The sequence below is a fragment of the Ochlerotatus camptorhynchus genome, unplaced genomic scaffold, assembly GCF_037179485.1.
Source record: "Ochlerotatus camptorhynchus isolate MF236.1 unplaced genomic scaffold, CSIRO-AGI_Acam_v1.1 ptg000122l, whole genome shotgun sequence".
In the NCBI taxonomy this organism is placed as follows: Eukaryota; Metazoa; Arthropoda; class Insecta; order Diptera; family Culicidae; genus Ochlerotatus; species Ochlerotatus camptorhynchus.
In genome coordinates this window covers 246354-256338 of record NW_027040612.1, presented here as the reverse complement: position 1 = coordinate 256338, position 9985 = coordinate 246354, and the positions used below count along the sequence as shown (strand labels likewise).

Below are 9985 nucleotides of genomic sequence, written 5' to 3'. Positions count from 1 at the left end.
TTTGGATACCACAATAATACCTGGGAGTATTGTTTTGGTATTGCATTATCACAATTTGGTATTGGAATGGTATTGTGGGAACAATTTTTTGGTATTATTTTTTGGTATTTTACTCTTATGTCAGGCTCATCCATACCAATTTAAGGTATCGAGATATTCGTTCCTGCTCGGGAAAAGAATCACAGCTCATTAAGCTTGTCTGAGGCGGGGAATCTTAGTGCCTGTTGATTATTTGTATATACGGTAAATATCACAGGCTGATTACTGTTGGATACGTCAAAGGAGTTATCCCTACTGGTACTGACCGTGAAGTGTAACAGAAATGATAATGTGATTATCATTATCAGGATCAGCAGTTTTGACTCCCTGCAAAAAAGGACAAAATTATCATTAACGCAGTTCATGAACTTACATTACGCTGCTTTCACTGCGTTTGTTTATTGTTGGTACCATAAAAATTACTTGAGATTTTCGACATGATTGAAGTGCATCCACTTGGATGCAATATTAAAATTAATTTTTTGCTTTGTGAATGAAATTACCGCGCTCTTATTCGGGTGTAGCACCATCCTGTTCAAGTCACACCCGTCGGCGAATGTATGTAGCTGCCTTTGAAAGAAATTCGCATCGCGTGGTTTTCAAAAACATTTTGCAATCGTCTGCATATGACAAACGAGGTCCTTCTAGTAAAATGTTGATGTCATTCAGGTATAAAAGGAAAAAGGCCCAGATGGCTGCCTTGAGGAACTCCAGAAGAGGGAGCTAAGGTGTTAAAGAGGCAGTTTCCAATCTTGACGTTAAGACGACGACCGGTCAAGTAAGATCGCTGCCAAGCAAGAAGAGAGCTGGTGATACCAAATCTGACGAGTTTAGCAACAGCAATTTCGTGGATGATTTTGTCGAAAGCGGATGACAAAGCATCTGTCTGCCGACCTTCAGACATTCCGTCAACAACGTACGTAGTGAAGCAGAGGAGATTCGTGGCTGTTGATCTTTTCGGCATAAAACCTTGCTGATCTTCGAAGATGTGCTGATTGCATTGAAAAAAATAGTGTCCAGCACCAATTGTTAACCAACCAACCACTTTGTCATTACAAAATTATTCCGATTACCACACTGTAGACTCTGTTCACGCGGTAAGTAATGGTTCAATTCCACATTCTTCTTCTGCAAATCTTTTCCGGCTGGGTAAATCAAAAGTATATTGAAAATGTGATATATTTAGGTCTTTAATGGGTTAACGTGCAACTTCCAACACGGAGAGACGAAACAACTCAAAAACAAGGTAGAAAGTACTTAAAAATTAGTACTTCTCTATCACTACTGTTTTGAATACATTTATGTTCTCAATTATGTGTACTTTAAACTTAATCTTGAAGTATAACCAAAACTCTTGCTTTTACATTAACTGAACTTATAACTATAATTCTTATTTTTTAGGGTTTTCTGTCTCTATTTTGAGTTGTTTCATTTCACGTGCTTTGAAAGTATTCAAAATCAAGTGTTGTGATTGCACTTGATTTTGGATGAAAGATAGTAACGTGCGCCATGTTTATTCCGTTTATTCGGCTTTGCCTTCTACCGAAAGCAACAGAACCTGCGCATCGAAAGATAGGATGGAGACCAGAACCTGTACGGAAGAAGGTAAGTGGTAAATTAATGAAGTTAATAGACGAAGATATATTTATTAAGCCTCATTTCCTCCTAGATCATCGTTGCAAAAATGCCTGGAATCTGTGGAGAGGAATTCGTCGTCCTTCCTCCATTGGTGGAAAGTGTCCACCAGCTGATGATTCATCCAGAATTTGAGGGCAGTGAATCCTGGAGTGGATGAGTGAGTCATAACATTTTAGTTTTTTACCCTTATTTGCAGGTTCATTGAATCATGGTTCTCTAGTTTCTTCTATATTCTTGCAGAATTAACCGGCTGAGAAACGAACCGAGCAGCCGAAAGTGGATCTAAAATAAATGGAGCTTGCATGGGACTTGCCTTCACCAATGGTCACCCAGTCGGTGATAAATTTAATGCGATGGATCTTTTAAAGGAACCAAAGGAAATTGTCCAGTTGCATTAAGTTTAATTTTAAACCACCGCTTTTTATATTTAAATAGCCCCGGTACTTGTATAAGAATAAATAATGGCAACGTATTTAATTTTATTAATCAAAAATAATATTTATGTAAACGAACAACAATAATAAAAAAATCTTGAATAAATTAATCAAAACCCAGTTTTAAGTATTTTTACCCAATGTTCACTCTTCACAAAATATTTACATTTGACTCAAAAAGAAGTCTTTGCAAACTACTCAAAATTGGATACTTTGCAAATAACTTAATTTTGTGTGGCTGCACTTAGGTGTCAAGATGAGTACAAAAGATTTAATTTTGAGTTGTTTCGTCTCTCCGTGAATGGTCTAAACTTGGGTACTGCGGACTCACATAATGTGCTTGTCACTTGGGAGCTAGTCAGAACTGTCAAACGGGAGCCAAACATTCAGAAGCAACAAATGCAGTTACTGTTCTTACGTATCGTCAAGCATTGCAATCTCATAAAAATGGTTCATACTTTTTGATATCATATTCTTAATTGTAAGCTCAAATCAACAGGCTCAGTGATGAAAGTATAAAAACCAGCATAGTTTGTATGACTCAGCTGAGTTTTCAATTGCAGTCAACATACTTTGGGGAAACATGTATGTAAACAAACTGTATTAGAGTCATGGGGGCTCGAGCACTCCTGGTTCAGAGCTTTTGGCGGGAATCAACTGAGAAAAAACAAAACAATTTTAAACTTAAACAAATTTTCAAGCAGTTTTCCATTGGCTTGCAAAACAGTCGATTGACTCCGCAGTACCCAGGTCTTAACCTATTGACAATTTCTCAAGATTTGTGATTTCGAATTTAAGTCATTTAATTTTGGTCTTAAGCTTATTTTTTAGGTATTTTAAGCATTCGATGTAAGATGAAATGTAGCCTCTCTAAAAGAAACCTCACAGACCCACACTAACCTAGTTCCATGTGCAAGATTAAAACCTTCTTCCATTCCAAACATACTTCAAACACATCAAGATTTCCCACCCTGAGCTCACGGAAAGATTCTATCGTTCTCACAGACGTCATTAAAATGCTCCGGAAAAGGGCATTACGAGCTGACCAGATCCAGTGATACAACTATCAGCAGAGAGTAGTGGGCAGCTCGTGTGTGCTCGCGAGAAGGGGTCAAATGGAACCGATCAGCAAACCCCGTTCACCCACCACAAACAGCAGGGATCGGCCCCGTAAAGTGATGCAATCGAAACGGGACAACAGGCAGCAGACAGACAGGCGGAATATATGCGAATACGCGCACACCCATTGCAGTAGGTTCCTGCAATGCTTCGTGAACGGGAAGAGAATCGTGCTGAGTTCTTGATTGCCTTGAAATCAGCAAAAAACGGCAACCGGCTGCTGCAGCAGCAGCGGTGTGCGAGTGTGTGCACCTAATACGCAATTATAATTTGAAAAGCGAAACTCCAGCTGTGACTACGGAACACCACCATCACCGATTGCCGATCCTGATGTGAAGCGAGCTCCTAGACCGGGTCGAGAGCTTTCATCTTGATTCCGACACGAAACATGGGCACGAGCAAGCTTTTGAACACTCGTAAGTTCACGAATTTGGATCGACAACGACGGGAGGGGTCAAGCTCGTTCCATCCCCATATCAGAGCGCTACCCGACTAGCAAAATGTCATCCTCAAACGAAATCTCATAAATCACATCACCTCTGGCCAGTTGCACTTCCGCAAGTTGTGCTGTGATCTCCCGTTTTAGACATTGCTGTTGCTTGCTGCTACCGAAATTGGTTACATGAGATCATCTAATTTGTTCGTTCTCTCTCATTTTCCACCATATTCTGTCATGAAAACAACATTAACTCCGTGTTCTTTATGGGGCGAGCGCAGTTTGGAGCGCTTTTTTCATGCTCCCCAGCCACGGAGGGTATGCGCTATGTATGTTGCACACAGCTCTTTTGCCATGCCATTTAATTGCTCAACTTACTGCATGTTCCAAATGGGAGTCCAAGAAAGCAAGCATGGAAAAAAAACTTCTAAATTGAATACCTCACTGACCCTGAACCCCACCACCAGCGAACGCCGTTCAGGCATCGAAGGGGTAAGGCTAAAAGTGCAGCAGCATTCAAGAACTTCGACAACGGTTCGAGATTTCCAAGTCAAGAGAGCTGCTGCTGCCAAGTGAGGCACGAGTGCACGACAAGAATCGAAACTTCAATCACATTTATTCGCGTTTCGGGCTGCAATGGCAATACAGAGGTGCCTATATGGGGACTGAGCTGCATAAGGAGTTGGCTCGAGAAGGGGAAGTCGTAGAAGTAGCAGCGCAGGCAGTCAATATGGAGGAGAGAAACAATCAATCTTTTAATAGTTTGATCACGACTCGTTTTCGTCTATCTAGCTAACGTCGTCGTTTGGCTGGAGGAGTGCAGGAAAGAAATCAGATTCATTTTGTTTCATTATTATTCATTGTAGCTTGTTCGGGGTTTGATTTGATGCTGTTGCTTCTGTCGATCCCAAAAATAATGGTGAAGGGAGGGGAGTATAGGGGGGGGGGGCGGTAGGAGAGGTGGCGCATACGGAACACCGTACGTGAAATAGAGGATGCTTGGAAAAGTTGATATGTGTAGTCTGCTCACGAATCGTTCAATGCTTAGTTTGCCGGAGCGTATGTAATAGAAATTTATCAATTGGAGCTGCTTACTGGACATTTCGGGAAATAGATAAATGGGAAGCATGAATACCTTATTGGGAGCACCGTTTGCTGATGTTGGTACTTCTAACATCTCTCATCTCATCTTCATAGAAAATTTGTGAATTTTTCCATCAGAGGCAACCAAAAGAAGGCGAAGTGGATTTAAGCGGCGGATGAACATTTATGACAAACTATCAGCTTGAGTATTATTTGTATACAACATGATGAGCACATACTAATCTTACATAATAATCCTTTTCAATATTGCAGCGGATATCTCGTTTTGGTAGCCTAATTGCTTAGCTTCTGGATTGGTATTTGGGAGAGGCATGTTGGCTGAGGTTTGGTTTCAGGGGTTGATGGACGTTTATTGGGTGTTAGGCGGGATGTATTAATATGTGTTGCCATAATGTATTTGATGTGTCATAATTGAGTGCTGAAGGGAGTTTATCTAAGAGCGCCTGGTTGAGGAAATTTAAAAAAAAAAACGCTTCATTGATAGTTGAAGATGCTAATTTCAAATAACAGACTGTAGTGGTAATTTTTATACGATAGATGGAGTAGATGAAAGCATAGAGTTGATAGTTCCGTTAGAGTACGGCAGTGTGAAGATTGTATATAGATATTAGACAAGCGAGCTAGGACAACTTTTAAGGAAGGTACAAATCGGTTTTTTCATCTCTCTTTACCAAACTCCCCCTTTGGAGAGGGATGGTGATGGGCTTTATTGATATTTCAGAAAAGTTTATTTTTGCCGGGGACGAGTATCGAGTTGCCAAGTCAGCAAATATATTTCAGACCATGCACACCTTCTCTAGAATGGGATTCGATGCATCTTTATCAGCGGGAGATTTGACTTTGACCATGCAGAAACGGAAAGATTATGGAATGTGTTATTTAATAGTGCAGGAAACGAATTATTAAGGGCTGTATTTTTATCTTTTTTTGGTAATACTTCTAATTATAATTCATTTTTGTTTTTAATTTCTATAGGTAAATTCTTCTCCAAAATTTAAAATTATTTGAAGCATGTTATTTCAAGTGTCATACAGATTTGCCATAGGGGAAGTTGGACCAGCCACCTACTGTTGCTGAATTGTATGGATTGTTGCAGAAATCAACAGAGAATAATTACGAACACAATTCAAACTATATAAGATTTTACTTATCAATATTTTTGTTAATTAGGTCGTACATTTCATGTCATATTATCTTATCTCATTTTCTCACTGATGGAATAGCTATATTATAATAATTCACTTTTTTTTCAGCTCATAGCCGAATTATTCAACATTATCTAATTTCTTGTGATAAGTCTATCAATTTGTTTACTGTTATAATAGAAAAGCATGGCACAGCAATCATTAATGAATTGGTTCCCATCAATTATAATATAATACCCGTTCGATTTAGGCAACAAGTCCGAAAATTTAGTTTTGCAAAAATCGAACGGGTACTGTACACTTAATTGAGGCACTGAACATACGTTAGAGGGTATCTCACTACAAAAACTCTTCCTATTAAAAGCATTTAGAAGGCATTTTATAAAAATATTTCATCTGATAAATTGCAGTCCGTTGACTAATGTCTACATTATTCAAGGTAAAATTAAAACACTAAACAACACTGCTGATGATGCTGTACACAGTTCCTGTCAGTTGGTGGAAGGTCATTTTTGGATTCAGCTGCTGCACGGGTAAGTTGAACAATAATTAGCTGCGTCGTGGGTGATTTGCCCATAACTAATATCGGCGGATTTTCACATTTCTGGCGATCCTGCCAGAAGACGAACCTGGAATCTTGGAGACCACCGATAGGTAAAAAAGGGCAAATCACCCACTTGCAAGGAAAATTGGAAATTTGAACGCGACCGGGACGGCCGTTCTAAGAAAACGAGTGAGGACGGAATTGCGAAAAATCGTCTCCTCGTGGTGGCACGGCCACAGGATAAGAACGCGACCGGGACGGCCGTTCTGAATGCGAGTGAGGACGGATTTGCAAAAATCGTCTCCTCGCCGTGGCAAAGCCACAGGAGAAACACGACCGGGACGGCCGTTCTGAGAAGACAAGTGAAGACGGATTCTGACAGGTGTGACGCCAGTCAAGCCCAGCAAAAAGAAGAAATCGGAAAAGAAACGGATTGCTCTGGTCAGGCACAGACGAGGATGCAAAAATGAAAACACTAGCTTCTCGGAAATTTGCATCCTCTATCCCCGGATTCCGGGATTTGTTCGAGAACTGCAATGGGCACGGTAATTGGACAGCAAATCTGTTGCTAGAAGAGCAAAAGACATACGAATTCGAGACAGCTGATAATTTGGAAGCCGGTGCGGTTGGCGGCCTATTCGCGTTTGAATGTGATTGCATTGAAACAATGGTATCGCAAGTGCCTTCCGGTGATCCCTCCGGTAGTGGTCGTGGTGGAGGGGGTTACGAAATCGATCGGTCTACCGTCAGCTCGAAATCACCCCGGAACACAACGAAAAGAAAAGACAAAGCGGAAGATTTGCAAAACGATCCCTAAGTGCTGGAAGTGACGTTGGGAATTAATCTCATACGCCAGCTACACGCCACTTTCAAGGATAAGCATGGCTCGGGTGCCATCTCCTTAGACGAACTTACCAATGAACGAACAAAGGTTTTCATGGCACCGAAATGGCAGAACAGTTGTTTTGTCGTTCTTGGATTCCATGTACAGCTGCAGGGGGAAAACAAGATTTTATTAAAAAAGATGCTCGATTGGCACAGCAAATGGAAGCGAAGGAAAAGTATCCCGTTTTGTTCAAAATGACCATCGAGGATTCCCCCAACCTGAACGACATTATGGAAATGGAGTACTCCCTAACAGCGTACCGAAGCGAAATCAACGGCTGGGCTAAGCAAGCTCCGCAAGATCTGGCCTCGCATATGACGAGAAAGTCCTGGTAGAAATCCTACATGCCCACAAATTCAGCGACACTATAACCGTCCTAAACAAATCCATTCCGGAAGAGCTGAGAAACCAAATCGCCCGCGAACGGGAAGCTCTTATGAAGCGAGCAGAAGCCGAAAAACAGAAATCACTTCCTTCGTCCTCAACGTCGCCGCCTCCAACGGTCGAGCAGGTACCGTCATCCAGCGAAGACAACATCAATCTTCACCTGAAAACGGCCGAAGAATGCCGCAATATGTCCCAGGACCATCAGGAACTAAAAAACGAATGCCACGAGAAGGCACGGAATGCCATTCAGCGGGGCATGGCTGGGGTGGCCGAGTACTATGTCCAGGTTGCCCGGCTTCATCGAACCAATATCGATATGTACAGCAATAAGGCCTCGAATGCCATCATGAAGTTGACGCTGAACAATGTGGACTTGTTGGATTTGCACTATCTACACTCGGAGGATGCGCTGCAGTGTTTAGTGATTTTCCTAACAGAGCACGCCAGAAAACTGACCCACCGGACGCAGCAGTTCAAAGAACTGTTCATCATTACATGACGCGAGTTGCACTCGGCGGATGGCATACCGATCATCAAGCACCGGGTGAAGGCTATGCTGCGGGACCTGGGATTGAGGTAACAGGAAGTGATGGATCAAGATTCAGTAATTCATTATCATTGATTATTGTTTAAAAATACTTTTTTTAACTTTTATACCAAAGGAGAGGGAAGATATGAGATGGATAATAACTAGGTAGGTCATGACTTTTCTTACACATTGTCAGTTGGTGAAAGGTCATTTTTGGATTCAGCTGCTGCACGGGTAAGTTGAACAATAATTAGCTGCGCCGTGGGTGATTTGCCCATAACTAATATCGGCGGATTTTCACAGAACGCAAATGCACCGTAATGTTTTGTACCATTACGCTGGAATGACAGTTAAAAACTGGTAATCATGGATTGCTTTGGCATGCTAAAAACTAACAAACAATGGTGGGTGGTTAGAATGCTGTTAATAAAACATTGGTCAGCTCACATGGATACAACGGGATACAAATGACTACTAGATGAAATGATAGTCTGTTCACTATAGCTTCATCATATTGATGATTCGTTTGCCCCTTTTTGCCTCTTTGAAGTTTGTGGATGCTTGGAATTTGGCTATTTTTGAGCTGATATTGCCTATAACATTTTCTGTTTTGCAGATAGAACCTTTTGTCTTCCGTAAAGTTGTGTATTTTATTGATTCTTAAAAAGTTGCACAACATTATAGTCATCTAAAACAAATAATTTTGAAAATATTTACGAACAAAGGATTTGTGAGGCACTTAAAAAAAACGCTGCATAACTCAAAATCGCAAGCAGATAGAGACATGGCGTCTTCTACAAAGTTTTTAGTTATAAAGCAACCTACAACTTAGTTGAAGTCTTCATATCTCTATCTAGTCAAACTAAAAATTTAAATTCTTTAGCGCTACATGTGGTGAAGTTCCGAACTAAAACTTAACTTCATTCTATGGGTCTTGTCATAAATTTATAAAAACTCTTCTCAAGACACCCTATTGAAAAAACCTCTGTGAAAGATGCTAATGAAAAAAGTTCATCGATTTGGCCTTTTGCACGACTGTGCGGCGGGGCGACATCTATGAGATTTGATGGTGGAAAGTAGTACCCATTTGGGCCATAGTCCAAGCCGTCATTCATTGGTTTGCGGATTTGTCGTTGGGTGCTTTTCTTTTAAACACTTTATTCGAACATTTACTTGAAGATTCGTTTGATTTTACCAGAAACCACATAAAGGCAGGAGACTTTGAAATCAGCTGCTTCTACCATCTGAGCGCAAATGTTTGTTTAGGATTCAAGTCTGCATCGACGGTTGACTTCAGTGACCGGTCTTTCTTCGATGATGCTGTGTTGCGCTTTTCGATGACAAGCATCCGATTAGAGGTCGGATGTAGCCAGCAATTTAGATGTCGTACAGTTTCGTTCATTGCAAATCGGAAGAAAGGTCCCGTAAATTAATAATGTCTGTATGTAGAGATTGAAAAGCAACTACCAAACACCAAACCACACGTTGCACAAAGGGACCAGATAGGTACGGCTAGTTCAAAGAAAGCTGTCAGGCCGAAACCAACACAAACATTTACATCCAAGTAGGCTCACAATCATTTGTTTACATCCTACTCATTTTTCAAAGCCTACTTTGTTGCATCATAGCAATGCAATGTGGTAAAACACATGGACACGACAATCAACAATACATTTGTCACACTTTTTGCACTTGCCATCCAAGGCATTATAAAAACAATTAAC

General features: G+C 40.9%; 1 pseudogene; it reads left to right on the top strand.

Moving 5' to 3' along the window:
* Positions 1-1616: 1616 nt before the first annotated feature.
* On the top strand, positions 1617-8312 carry LOC135699884 (uncharacterized; annotated as a pseudogene).
* Positions 8313-9985: the final 1673 nt, after the last annotated feature.